Source organism: Ranitomeya variabilis, chromosome 2, assembly GCF_051348905.1.
Source record: "Ranitomeya variabilis isolate aRanVar5 chromosome 2, aRanVar5.hap1, whole genome shotgun sequence".
In the NCBI taxonomy this organism is placed as follows: domain Eukaryota; kingdom Metazoa; phylum Chordata; class Amphibia; order Anura; family Dendrobatidae; genus Ranitomeya; species Ranitomeya variabilis.
The window spans coordinates 365,825,194-365,836,864 of NC_135233.1; the positions used below are offsets into that span (position 1 = coordinate 365,825,194).

Below are 11,671 nucleotides of genomic sequence, written 5' to 3' on the forward strand. Positions count from 1 at the left end.
TCTCAGCCCATGACGCCGATGCCGTTTTCTAGATTCAGAAACCTGGACGTGTTCAGCAGCAGTGAGGAGGCTCAGCATCATGGACGCCGGCACTCTTATCATTAGAGGAAAGGGTGGTCATCAATACGGGCAGATGGGTACACAGGGGTACGCCGAGCAATAAGATGAAGGATACAGGAATGCTGAGCCATGGGAAAACGGATCAACGCTAAGATCAGCCATATGGATCAGCGTTGTGATCAATGGTTATTGGCTACCGCAGGAGAAAAACAGGTTTAGGAAAATCGTCAAGAGCTGGTTCAGCACCATGGACAGTGGGGATAACATGGCCTCAAGCAGCATCACCTCCAGGGACACGTCCAATAATACGGGGTCAGCACCATGGACAGTGGGGATAACATGGCCTCAAGCAGCATCACCTCCAGGGACACGTCCAATAATACGGGGTCAGCACCATGGACAGTGGGGATAACATGGCCTCAAGCAGCATCACCTCCAGGGACACGTCCAATATTACGGGGTCAGCACCATGGACAGTGGGGATAACATGGCCTCAAGCAGCATCACCTCCAGGGACACGTCCAATATTACGGGGTCAGCACCATGGACAGTGGGGATAACATGGCCTCAAGCAGCATCACCTCCAGGGACACGTCCAATATTACGGGGTCAGCACCATGGACAGTGGGGATAACATGGCCTCAAGCAGCATCACCTCCAGGGACACGTCCAATAATACGGGGTCAGCACCATGGACAGTGGGGATAACATGGCCTCAAGCAGCATCACCTCCAGGGACACGTCCAATATTACGGGGTCAGCACCATGGACAGTGGGGATAACATGGCCTCAAGCAGCATCACCTCCAGGGACACGTCCAATATTACGGGGTCAGCACCATGGACAGTGGGGATAACATGGCCTCAAGCAGCATCACCTCCAGGGACACGTCCAATATTACGGGGTCAGCACCATGGACAGTGGGGATAACATGGCCTCAAGCAGCATCACCTCCAGGGACACGTCCAATAATACGGGGTCAGCACCATGGACAGTGGGGATAACATGGCCTCAAGCAGCATCACCTCCAGGGACACGTCCAATAATACGGGGTCAGCACCATGGACAGTGGGGATAACATGGCCTCAAGCAGCATCACCTCCAGGGACACGTCCAATATTACGGGGTCAGCACCATGGACAGTGGGGATAACATGGCCTCAAGCAGCATCACCTCCAGGGACACGTCCAATAATACGGGGTCAGCACCATGGACAGTGGGGATAACATGGCCTCAAGCAGCATCACCTCCAGGGACACGTCCAATATTACGGGGTCAGCACCATGGACAGTGGGGATAACATGGCCTCAAGCAGCATCACCTCCAGGGACACGTCCAATAATACGGGGTCAGCACCATGGACAGTGGGGATAACATGGCCTCAAGCAGCATCACCTCCAGGGACACGTCCAATATTACGGGGTCAGCACCATGGACAGTGGGGATAACATGGCCTCAAGCAGCATCACCTCCAGGGACACGTCCAATATTACGGGGTCAGCATCATGGACAGTGGGGATAACATGGCCTCAAGCAGCATCACCTCCAGGGACACGTCCAATATTACGGGGTCAGCACCATGGACAGTGGGGATAACATGGCCTCAAGCAGCATCACCTCCAGGGACACGTCCAATATTACGGGGTCAGCACCATGGACAGTGGGGATAACATGGCCTCAAGCAGCATCACCTCCAGGGACACGTCCAATAATACGGGGTCAGCACCATGGACAGTGGGGATAACATGGCCTCAAGCAGCATCACCTCCAGGGACACGTCCAATATTACGGGGTCAGCACCATGGACAGTGGGGATAACATGGCCTCAAGCAGCATCACCTCCAGGGACACGTCCAATATTACGGGGTCAGCACCATGGACAGTGGGGATAACATGGCCTCAAGCAGCATCACCTCCAGGGACACGTCCAATAATACGGGGTCAGCACCATGGACAGGGGCAATAATATGGACTACAGTCCGGTCAGCACAAGGGATAGTAATATGGACAAGAGAAGGTTTAGTATGGAGGACGGGCAGTAATATGGACTAGAACTGGTCCAGCACCATAGAGGTATTAATATGGACTAGAGTAGGCTTAGTATGGAGGCAAGGGGCAGTAATGTGGACTAGAGTAGGCTTAGTATGGAGGAGAGGGCAGTAATATGGACTAGAGTAGGCTTAGTATGGAGGACAGGGGCAGTAATATGGACTAGAGAAAGTTTAGTATAGAGGACAGGGGCAGTAATATGGACTAGAGTAGGCTTAGTATGGAGGACAGGGGCAGTAATATGGACTAGAGTAGGCTTAGTATGGAGGAGAGGGCAGTAATATGGACTAGAAAAGGCTTAGTATGGAGGAGGGGGCAGTAATATGGACTAGGGTAGGCTTAGTATGGAGGACAGGGGCAGTAATATGGACTAGAGTAGGCTTAGTATGGAGGACAGGGGCAGTAATATGGACTAGAGTAGGCTTAGTATGGAGGAAGGGGCAGTAATATGGACTAGAGTAGGCTTAGTATGAAGGACAGGGGCAGTAATATGGACTAGAAAAGGCTTAGTATGGAGGAGGGGGCAGTAATATGGACTAGGGTAGGCTTAGTATGGAGGACAGGGGCAGTAATATGGACTAGAGTAGGCTTAGTATGGAGGACAGGGGCAGTAATATTGACTAGAGTAGGCTTAGCATGGAGGAAGGGGCAGTAATATGGACTAGAGTAGGCTTAGTATGGAGGACAGGGGCAGTAATATGGACTAGAGTAGGTTTAGTATGGAGGACGGGGCAGTAATATGGACTAGGGTAGGCTTAGTATGGAGGACAGGGGCAGTAATATGGACTAGAGTGGATTAGAGTAGGCTAAGTATGGAGGACAGGGGCAGTAATATGGACTAGAGTAGGCTTAGTATGGAGGAAGAGGCAGTAATATGGACTAGAGTAGTCTTAGTATGGAGGACAGGGGCAGTAATATGGACTAGAGTAGGCTTAGTATGGAGGACAGGGGCAGTAATATAGACTAGAGTAGGCTTAGTATGGAGGACAGGGGCAGTAATATAGACTACAGTAGGCTTAGTATGGAGGACAGGGGAAGTAATACAGACTAGAGTAGGGTTAGTATGGAGGACAGGGGCAGTAATATGGACTAGAGTAGGATTAGTATGGAGGACAGAGGCAGTAATATGGACTAGAGTAGGCTTAGTATGGAGGACAGGGCAGTAATATGGACTAGAGTAAGCTTAGTATGGAGGACAGGGCAGTAATGTGGACTAGGGTAGGCTTAGTATGGAGGACAGGGGAAGTATTATGGACTAGAGTAGGATTAGTATGGAGGACAGAGGCAGTAATATGGACTAGAGTAGGCTTAGTATGGAGGACAGGGGCAGTATTATGGACTAGAGTAGGATTAGTATGGAGGACAGAGGCAGTAATATGGACTAGAGTAGGCTTAGTATGGAGGACAGGGGAAGTAATATAGACTAGAGTAGTCTTAGTATGGAGGACAGAGGCAGTAATATGGACTAGAGTAGGCTTAGTTTGGAGGACAGGGCAGTAATATGGACTAGAGTAGGCTTAGTATGGAGGACAGGGGAAGTAATATAGACTAGAGTAGTCTTAGTATGGAGGACGGGGCAGTAATATGGACTAGAGTAGGCTTAGCATGGAGGACAGGGCAGTAATACAGACTAGAGTAGGCTTAGTATGGAGGACAGGGGCAGTAATAAAGACTAGAGTAGGCTTAGTATGGAGGACAGAGGCAGTAATGTTGACTAGAGTAGGCTTAGTATGGAGGAGAGGGGCAGTAATATGGACTAGAGTAGTCTTAGTATGGAGGACAGAGGCAGTAATATGGACTAGAGTAGGCTTAGTATGGAGGACAGGGCAGTAATATGGACTAGAGTAGGCTTACTATGGAGGACAGGAGCAGTAATACGGACTAGAGTAGGCTTAGTATGGAGGAGAGCGCAGTAATACGGACTAGAGTAGGCTTAGTATGGAGGACAGAGGCAGTAATATGGACTAGAGTAGGCTTAGTATAGAGGACAGGGCAGTAATATGGACTAGAGTAGGATTAGTATGGAGGACAGGGTAGTAACATGGACTAGAGTAGGCTTAGTATGGAGGACAGGGCAGTAATATGGACTAGAGTAGGCTTAGTATGGAGGACAGGGCAGTAATATGGACTAGAGTAGGCTTAGTATGGAGGACAGGGGCAGTAATATGGACTAGAGTAGGCTTAGTATGGAGGACAGGGCAGTAATATGGACTAGAGTAGGCTTAGTATGGAGGACAGGGCAGTAATATGGACTAGAGTAGGATTAGTATGGAGGACAGCAGCAGTAATATGGCCTAGAGTAGGTTCAGATTTAGTGATATTGATTAGAGGAGGTTTATTACCAAGGACAGGGAAGGAGAAGGACTAGAGTAGAGTCATCTCCATGGACCAAGACAGGTCAGCACTGTCTCAGGACTCTGTGTCTGGGGACTTTGCACTGGGCAGGGGGTGAGATCAGGACCATGAGAAGAAATGTTCATCACGATGGACAGCTGCCAAACATAGAGTCTGAAAGCCTGAGCATGCAGGGAATGTCAGAAACAGAGACAGTCCCAGCACAGAGACAGTCCCAGCACAGAGACAGCCCCAGCACAGAGACAGCCCCAGCACAGAGACAGCCCCAGCACAGAGACAGCCCCAGCACAGAGACAGCCCCAGCACAGAGACAGCCCCAGCACAGAGACAGCCCCAGCACAGAGACAGCCCCAGCGCAGAGACAGCCCCAGCGCAGAGACAGCCCCAGCGCAGAGACAGCCCCAGCGCAGAGACAGCCCCAGCGCAGAGACAGCCCCAGCACAGAGACAGTCCCTCCACAGAGACAGCCCCAGCACAGAGACAGCCCCAGCACAGAGACAGTCCCAGCGCAGAGACAGTCCCAGTGCAGAGACAGCCCCAGCGCAGAGACAGCCCCAGCGCAGAGACAGTCCCAGCGCAGAGACAGTCCCAGCGCAGAGACAGTCCCAGCGCAGAGACAGTCCCAGCACAGAGACAGTCCCTCCACAGAGACAGTCCCAGCACAGAGACAGTCCAGCGCAGAGACAGTCCCAGCACAGAGACAGTCCAGCGCAGAGACAGTCCCAGCACAGAGACAGTCCAGCGCAGAGACAGTCCCAGCACAGAGACAGTCCCAGCGCAGAGACAGTCCAGCACAGAGACAGCCCCAGCAGAGACAGTCCCAGCACAGAGACAGCCCCAGCACAGAGACAGTCCCTCCACAGAGACAGTCCCAGCGCAGAGACAGCCCAGCACAGAGACAGCCCCAGCACAGAGACAGCCCAGCAGAGACAGTCCCAGCACAGAGACAGCCCCAGCACAGAGACAGCCCCAGCACAAAGACAGTCCCAGCACAAAGACAGTCCAGCAGAGACAGCCCAGCGCAGAGACAGTCCCAGCGCAGAGACAGTCCCAGAACAGAGACAGTCCCAGCGCAGAGACAGTCCAGCAGAGACAGCCCAGCACAGAAACAGCCCAGCACAGAGACAGTCCCAGCAAAGAGACAGCCCCAGCACAGAGACAGTCCCAGCACAGAGACAGCCCCAGCACAGAGACAGCCCCAGCACAGAGACAGCCCCAGCGCAGAGACAGCCCCAGCGCAGAGACAGTCCCAGCGCAGAGACAGCCCCAGCAGAGACAGCCCAGCGCAGAGACAGCCCCAGCACAGAGACAGTCCCTCCACAGAGACAGCCCCAGCACAGAGACAGTCCCAGAACAGAGACAGTCCCAGCGCAGAGACAGTCCAGCAGAGACAGCCCAGCACAGAAACAGCCCAGCACAGAGACAGTCCCAGCAAAGAGACAGCCCCAGCACAGAGACAGTCCCAGCACAGAGACTGTCCCAGCACAGAGACAGTCCCAGCACAGAGACAGTCCCAGCACAGAGACGTCCCAGCACAGAGACAGTCCCAGCACAGAGACGTCCCAGCACAGACTGGAGAGGAGACACGGCCAATGACAGCCATACACAGCCAGGAGTGGTGGCGCCACCATGAGGCGGCTGCGGCGGCTCTGCAGTGTGGCACCTACCTTCCGCGGGGCTCTCTGCGCCATCCACCTGCCGCCCGCTCCGGCCGCCTCTGCTGCAGCAGCCCCCGCCTCAAGCAACCAGCTGGCACGGAAGGGACATTGAAAGGGCACGACGGGCTCCATCCATAGCTCCAATCCCCGGCTAGTGGTCCCAGGCCATCCCGCTGCCCCCAGCACTGTGCACAGCTCGGCGGCCCCCCGAGAGGCAGGAACGGGGCGCACATCCGAGCCCCGGGAGGACCGAGCGGCAGCGGCGCATCCACTCCTCGCTCCTGAGTCTGGGTGTTTGGGGTGGGGGAGGCTGGAGGTGACGGGGAGGGAGGACGAGGCAGGGAGGAGGACGAGGCAGGGAGGAGGGGGCTGCTGGGGAGAGGAGGAGGAGTCCGCTGCCAGTCTCCAGCACTGCACCACGGCACAGACTCGCCTCACACGTGCAATGTCTGCCCACAGCAGCGCCAGCCTGCAGCCAGGCATGACACCTGTATGCAGAGCAGGGCGACTACACAGGGATCACTACCCACAGGGGCCACTACCCACAGGGGTGACTACCCACAGGGACCACTATCCACAGGGGGCGACTACCCACAGGGGTCACTACCCACAGGGGTCACTACCCACAGGGGCGACTACCCACAGGGGCGACTACCCACAGGGACCACTACCCACAGGGACCACTACCCACAGGGGCCACTACCCACAGAGATCGCTACCCACAGGGACCACTACCCACAGGGGCCACTACCCACAGGGACCACTACCCACAGGGGCCACTACCCACAGGGACCACTACCCACAGGGACCACTACCTACAGGGATCACTACCTACAGGGATCACTACCCACAGGGGTCACTACCCACAGGGGCCACTACCCACAGGGACCACTACCTACAGGGATCACTACCCACAGGGGCCACTACCCACAGGCGACTACCCACAGGGGCCACTACCCACAGGGGTCACTACCCACAGGGGCCACTACCCACAGGGACCACTACCTACAGGGATCACTACCCACAGGGGCCACTACCCACAGGGGCGACTACCCACAGGGGTCACTACCCACAGGGACCACTACCCACAGGGGCCACTACCCACAGAGATCGCTACCCACAGGGACCACTACCCACAGGGGCCACTACCCACAGGGACCTCTACCCACAGGGGCCACTACCCACAGGGACCACTACCTACAGGGATCACTACCTACAGGGATCACTACCCACAGGGACCACTACCCACAGGGGTGACTACCCACAGGGGTCACTACCCACAGGGGCCACTACCCACAGGGACCACTACCTACAGGGATCACTACCCACAGGGACCACTACCCACAGGGGTGACTACCCACAGGGACCACTATCCACAGGGGCGACTACCCACAGGGGTCACTACCCACAGGGGTCACTACCCACAGGGGCGACTACCCACAGGGGCGACTACCCACAGGGGTCACTACCCACAGGGACCACTACCCACAGGGACCACTACCCACAGGGACCACTACCCACAGGGGCCACTACCCACAGAGATCGCTACCCACAGGGACCACTACCCACAGGGGCCACTACCCACAGGGACCACTACCCACAGGGACCACTACCCACAGGGATCACTACCTACAGGGATCACTACCCACAGGGGTCACTACCCACAGGGGCCACTACCCACAGGGACCACTACCTACAGGGATCACTACCCACAGGGGCCACTACCCACAGGCGACTACCCACAGGGGCCACTACCCACAGGGGTCACTACCCACAGGGGCCACTACCCACAGGGACCACTACCTACAGGGATCACTACCCACAGGGGCCACTACCCACAGGGGCGACTACCCACAGGGGTCACTACCCACAGGGACCACTACCCACAGGGACCACTACCCACAGGGGCCACTACCCACAGAGATCGCTACCCACAGGGACCACTACCCACAGGGGCCACTACCCACAGGGACCTCTACCCACAGGGGCCACTACCCACAGGGACCACTACCTACAGGGATCACTACCTACAGGGATCACTACCCACAGGGACCACTACCCACAGGGGTGACTACCCACAGGGGTCACTACCCACAGGGGCCACTACCCACAGGGACCACTACCTACAGGGATCACTACCCACAGGGGCCACTACCCACAGGGGCGACAACCCACAGGAGTCACTACCCACAGGGACCACTACCCACAGGGACCACTACCCACAGGGGCCACTACCCACAGAGATCGCTACCCACAGGGACCACTACCCACAGGGGCCACTACCCACAGGGACCACTACCCACAGGGGCCACTACCCACAGGGACCACTACCTACAGGGATCACTACCTACAGGGATCACTACCCACAGGGGCCACTACCCACAGGGACCAACACCCACAGGGACAACTACCCACAGGCGACTACCCACAGGGACCACTACCCACAGGCGACTACCCACAGGGACCACTACCCACAGGGGTGACTACCCACAGAGATCACTACCCACAGGGACTACTACCCACAGGGGCCACTACCTACAGGGATCACTATCCACAGAGACCACTACCCACACGGACCACTACCCACAGGGGTGACTACCCACAGGGGCCACTACCCACAGGCGACTACCCATAGGGGCCACTACCCACAGGGGTGACTACCCACAGAGATCACTACCCACAGGGACCACTACCCACAGGGGCGACTACCCACAGGGGTCACTACCCACAGGGGCCACTACCCACAGGGACCACTACCTACAGGGATCACTACCCACAGGGGCCACTACCCACAGGGGCCACTACCCACAGGGACCACTACCTACAGGGATCACTACCCACAGGGGCCACTACCCACAGGGGCGACTACCCACAGGGGTCACTACCCACAGGGACCACTACCCACAGGGACCACTACCCACAGGGGCCACTACCCACAGAGATCTCTACCCACAGGGACCACTATCCACAGGGGCCACTACCCACAGGGACCAACACCCACAGGGACAACTACCCACAGGCGACTACCCACAGGGACCACTACCCACAGGCGACTACCCACAGGGACCACTACCAACAGGGACCACTGTTGTGAATTCCATTTCTCGGACTCCCTCCTCTGGTCATGAATGGTACTTTGGTTAGTTCTGCTCTTGGACTCCCTCTGGTGGCTTTGAGCAGAACTGCTGGTCTCTGAGGTTTGCTTTATCAGCTGCCCTCGGTTATTGTTATGCTGGCTTCCCTATTTAACTCTACTCAGATCATTACTTCATGCCAGCTGTCAATGTATCAGTATTGGTTCAGATCTCTCTTGGACTTTTCTGAGGACCTGTCTACTCCAGCAGAAGCTAAGCCTGCTAGTTCATTTGTTTTTACTGCTGCCTGAATATATTTCTTAGTACTGCTAAATTCTAGTCCAGCTTGCTATCATGATATTTCCTTGCTAGCTGGAAGCTCTGGGGTGCAGTGTTGCACCTCCACACCGTGAGTCGGTGTGGGGGTCTTTTTGCATACTCTGCGTGGTTTTTGTAGTTTTTTTGTGCTGACCGCATAGTTTCCTTTTCTATCCTCTGACTATTTAGTGAAGTCTGGCCTCCTTTGCTAAAACCTGTTTCATCCCTATGTTTGTGACTTTCCTCTTAACTCACAGTCAATATATGTGGGGGGCTGCCTTTACCTTTGGGAAATTTCCCTGAGGCAAGGTTAGGCTTCTATTTCTATCTTTAGGGGTAGTTAGCTCTTAGGCTGTGAAGAGGCGTCTAGGGAGAGTTAGGTACGCTCCACGGCTATTTCTAGTGTGTGTGATAGGAGTAGGGTTTGCGGTCAGCAGAGTTCCCACTTTCCCAGAGCTTGTTCCGATTACTAGTTTACTCATCAGGTCATTCCGGGTGCTCCTAACCACCAGGTCCATAACAGACCACTACCCACAGGGGCCACTACCTACAGGGATCACTACCTACAGAGACCACTACCCACATGGACCACTACCCACAGGGGTGACTACCCACAGGGGCCACTACCCACAGGCGACTACCCATAGGGGCCACTACCCACAGGGACCACTACCCACAGGGGTGACTACCCACAGAGATCACTACCCACAGGGACCACTACCCACAGGGGCCACTACCCACAGGCGACTACCCACAGGGGTGACTACCCACAGAGATCACTACCCACAGGGGCCACTACCCACAGGCAACTACCCACAGGCGACTACCCACAGGGGCCACTACCCACAGGGGCCACTATCCACAGGGACCACTACACACAGGGGTGACTACCCACAGAGATCACTACGCACAGGGACCACTACCCACAGGGACCACTACCCACAGGTGACTACCCACAGGGGCCACTACCCACAGGCGACTACCCACAGGGGCCACTACCCACAGGGACCACTACCCACAGGGGTGACTACCCACAGAGATCACTACCCACAGGGACCACTACCCACAGGGGCCACTACCCACAGGCGACTACCCACAGAGATCACTACCCACTGGGACCAACACCCACAGGGGCTATTATCCACAGGGACCACTACCCACAGAGATCACTACACAGGGGCGACTACCCACAGGAGCCACACCCACAGAGATCACTACCCAAAGGGGCCACACCCACAGGGACCACTACCCACAGGGGCCTCTACCCACAGGGGTGACTACCCACAGGGACCAACACCCACAGGGGCGATTATCCACAGGGACCACTACCCACAGAGATCACTACACAGGGGCGACTACCCACAGGAGCCACACCCACAGAGATCACTACCCACAGGGGCCACTACCCACAGGGACCACTACCCACAGAGGCGACTATCCACAGGGGCAACTACTCACAGAGATCACTACCCACAGGGACCACTACCCACAGGGACCACTACCCACAGAGGCGACTATCCACAGGGGCCACTACCCACAGGGACCACTACCCACAGGGGCAATTATCCATAGAGGCCACTACCCACAGGGACCACTACCCACAGAGGTGACTACTCACAGGGACCACTACCCACAGGGGCAACTACCCACAGGGGTTACATGTGCATGATGGTGATGATAGGCAGACTGTACCATAGGGAGCACACAACAATGATAACAGGACACTAGTAATACATCATACAGAGACACCACGGAGAAAACACAACCGCAGCTAATAATAATTACTAGAAAATACAGAGACCCTGCACTTCGAAAGCAGATCTACAGCTATTAGGGGAACTAATGTAAAAATAATGAATAATGATAAAAAATTACATAAAACACTAATGTAAAATACTGTAAATGATACAGAGACACTACACTGAAAACTGAGCTACGGCTAATAGGGGAAATAATGTAGTAATAATGATAATAATAAATAGGGGGACACTTCTAAAATACAAACATAATCCAAACAGAAGCAAATCGATTACAAACAATACAAACAGAACAAATATCTACAGCTAATAGTGGAGATAATGTAATAATCATAATAATAATAAATCCATAGGACACCAATATACATATAATACACAGACACCACATACAACGCAGAAC

General features: G+C 55.0%; 1 protein-coding gene across 1 annotated transcript in view; it reads right to left on the reverse strand.

Moving 5' to 3' along the window:
* The window catches only part of LRFN1 (leucine rich repeat and fibronectin type III domain containing 1), a 183,510-nt gene extending 177,099 nt beyond the window's left edge, over positions 1–6,411 (reverse strand). The window contains exon 1 of the mRNA XM_077285873.1: positions 6,132–6,411. The gene's annotated coding sequence lies outside the window, so the exon portion shown is untranslated. The remainder of the gene's footprint in view (positions 1–6,131) is intronic.
* Between the last annotated feature and the right edge of the window lie 5,260 nt (positions 6,412–11,671).